General features: G+C 45.3%; 1 long non-coding RNA gene across 1 annotated transcript; it reads left to right on the top strand.

The window, feature by feature from the left end:
- The first annotated feature begins 898 nt into the window (after positions 1 to 898).
- On the top strand, positions 899 to 2,004 carry LOC121013112 (uncharacterized). Its single transcript, XR_005782501.1, has 2 exons — positions 899 to 1,032; positions 1,549 to 2,004. It is a non-coding gene; the product is annotated as an uncharacterized LOC121013112 (long non-coding RNA).
- The last annotated feature ends 1,360 nt before the right edge of the window (positions 2,005 to 3,364 follow it).

Here is a 3,364-nt window from a genome sequence, read left to right as displayed (position 1 = left end):
GATGGCAGGAGAGAGAAAAGAGGGGGAAGAAAAAGGAAACCAGGGCATCGTCCTAAGAAGGGGAGAAAGCAGGAAAAAGCAGGGCAAAACCCCGAAAATACATTCGCGGTGACATCATTGCCTTTCCCACAGAGGCCATTGACTTGGGAGGCAGCGACCATTCACTGTCCTAAAGCCGGCTCGCCAGGGCCCCGGGAGCCATCTCTCTCTTCCTGAATGCCTTTTTTGTTGGGAAACAGTGGACTGTTTCTGAAGGCCTGCATAAATGACTGAGTAATTTAGTGCAGTTGCCAGGAAATCGGAGCCACTTGTGAGCTAACAATGGTGAACTTTATCTCCCGCCCCATGCTGGAAGGTGCAGCTGTAGGTCCGAATTCTAATAAGGGCTTTGCTCATGCCTCTGAGGTTATGGTAATATTTTATCCATCTTTTTTCATTGAGACCCAGTCATGGCCGCTATTGAGAACTGGAGGCAGGTCCTGAGGGGCGAGGGGGTCTTGGGGGGTGGGGGTCGGGGTGAGTGAGGGGAAGATGGGGGGTAAAACTAAGAGGAGGGAAGAAAGAAAATGGCTTCTGAAGGAGCTTGGTGGCTTTGCTTTTCAATATGAGATTCTACATTGATTTAGAGGCGGGAAGGGAAAATCTCACTCTGACCCATAAATCCCTGTGCCAGGAAGATTGCTTTAGGGAATTTTCCGGGTTTCAAACGCTGCCTCTCATCTCCTTCTTGGCAGAATGATCAGTAACCGAGGCCGATGATGTGCTCAGAATTAGCGTGAGGCTATTGGGTTTCCTTCCACTTCCGTATTTGGGTTGGCGGATACCTATGTGCGTTGGTTAGTGACGCTGTATTCCAGACATTCGAATAACTTGCCTTAAAAAACAGGTTTTGGCTAAGTGAAAACTTGAAGTAATTGTTAACGCCCCACCTCGCGGGTTCTGAGGACACAGCCCAGCGAAGAGCGTCAAGGCCGCGTACCTGCCGGGAGACCCTCGAAGGACGATTTCCAGTGACCGGTTAAATGACAGCAGGTGCTTTAGTGTTAATGGCCTTAGTCAGTCTTCATAACCACCCCAAGAGAAGAGTAGTATTATCTTATTTTGAGTTAGGCATACACAACGCCTTTGTTATGGGGCTCCATTTCCCCCATCACTAAAGTCCTTTTCAGGTTTCTCATGATCTCAGCTTCTTGTTAGGAGAAACGTAAGGCTAAATGGGTAAAAAGAGAAGGGGGACAGGGGCGCCTGGGGGGCTCGGTCCGCTAAGCGTCCGGCTTCGGCTCAGGTCCTGATCTCACGGTTCATAGGTTCGAGCCCCGCGTCGGGCTCTGTGCTAATGGCTCGGAGTCTGGAGCCTGCTTCGGATGCTGTGTCTCCCTCTCTCCCTCTACCCCTCCTCCGCTCACACTGTCTCTTTCACTGTCTCGAAAATAAATAAACATAACAAATAAAGAAGCAGAAGACAGGTTGAGATGGCTTGGTGAAAGGAAAGAAAATATCACCTCTGAAGGGAAAAGCCAACACTAAACGCTAAAATGCTTATTACAGGTCAGGACGTGGGGCTCCCAGCACCTGCTCGAGGGAAGTGAGCAGCCCCCGAGACGGGCTCCTTTTGGAGAAGAGGCAGAACACACGAAGAAGGCACGGTGGCCACCCGGAACAGGGCAGCGAAGGACAGAAGGAAACCAGGTGGGGGTGAAGGAGTCTCACAAAAGGAACTAATGACAGACCCTCCACACCGTCCGTCTTCTCAGCACCGCAGCCAGCACCGCCCATTAAGGAAACCGTGCAGAAGAGACACACAAAAAAGTACGCTCTCGAACTGAAAATCCTTCCCATGAGATGAACAGGAATAGAAAATGCAGGTCGTATTCGTACAAAACTATCGTAGGAAAATTGACACTCTGAGTCAACACATAAAAGCTGATGAAAATTCTCTGGAAAAAAAAGAATCAACCACGAGGCAGGAGGGCATTGTAACACAACAATTGAAACTGGATTAAATATACCCAAACATGCATTTGAAGATACAAGAAAATACCCTAGATCAAACCCTTAAAACTAGAAGTGGGGCACACAACAAAAAGATACAACACAGGAGTTAAAGGGACTCAGGAAAGCAACAGTAGAGAATGACACAATCGTATAAGAAATGAAAGCTTAGTGACAAGAATAGAATAGATTTGACTCCAAATTTAAGAAAGGCCAATAAAGAAAATGTGAAGGAAAACAGCCAAGAGAATAAAGTTAAGATACAGTAGAAAAGAAGAAGAGTGACAGAGAAAATCACTGAACAGAGAAGTAAGAGGCAAGCTCGTGCGTGTTCGGTTCAATTTTTCGGTGTGGCTGAGCCGTACTGCCCAGTTACTTCATTAAACGTCGATCCAGCTGTTGCTGCGAGGCTGGCATTTTTCAGATGTGCTTATCATCTACAATAAATTGACTTTAAGTGAAGGAGATGATTCTGAATAATGTGGGTGGGTCTCATCTAATCAGGTAAAGGCCCTAAGAGCAAAACTGAGGTTTCCTAGAAAAGGAGAAATGTTGTCTCAAGAATACAGCATCTGCTTCTGCCCGAGTGTTCAGCATATTGGTCTGTTTTACAAATTTTGGACTTTCCAACCCCCCAATTGCATGAGCCAATTCCTTAAAAGAAATCTATGTATATCCTATGGGTTCCACTGGTTCCACTGAATTTATATTATATCATAGATTACATATAAATATAAGTACATGCTCAATCCTAATTCTAAAATCTTTCTTAATTGGCAAACACTAGAGCCATTCTTATTAAGTTTAGGAACAAGGCAAGACGTTCCATTGTATCTGTTACTATTTAGCACTGTTCTAGAAACTTGGGGGCAATGTAATTAACCCAGAGAAAACAATCAGAAGTGAAAGAACTGAAAACAAACAAACCAACAAACAAAAAACCTCTCTTTGCGGGTGACAGGATAGTACATGTTAGTATCCCTGGAAAATCCAAGAGTAACAATAAAACTAACTTAATCAAATCTTAGTAAATAAGGAGGACACACAATTAATAAATAGAAATTAATAACCTTTGGGGCGCCTGGATGGCTCAGTCAGTTGAGCATACGACTCTTGACCTCAGCTCGGGTCATGATCCCAGGGTCATGAGATAGAGCCTCCAGTAAGGCTACTCTCTGAGCACTGAGTGTGGAACCTGCTTAGGTTCTCTCTCTCCCCCTCCTCCCTGCTCACACTCTCTGTCTTAAAAAAAAAAAATGGTGGAGGGGAATAGAGGTAAACTTAAACATAATTGTTTAATCCTGTCTTGGGGATAAAAACTGTATAATACGCCAGACAGTCCCAATGCGGACGTTTCAACACGACCGTCCTC

Source organism: Herpailurus yagouaroundi, unplaced genomic scaffold, assembly GCF_014898765.1.
Source record: "Herpailurus yagouaroundi ecotype Mexico unplaced genomic scaffold, PumYag 198, whole genome shotgun sequence".
Lineage (NCBI taxonomy): Eukaryota > Metazoa > Chordata > Mammalia > Carnivora > Felidae > Herpailurus > Herpailurus yagouaroundi.
Note: the sequence above shows the minus strand (reverse complement) of the source record. Positions and strands in the feature narration are given on the sequence as shown.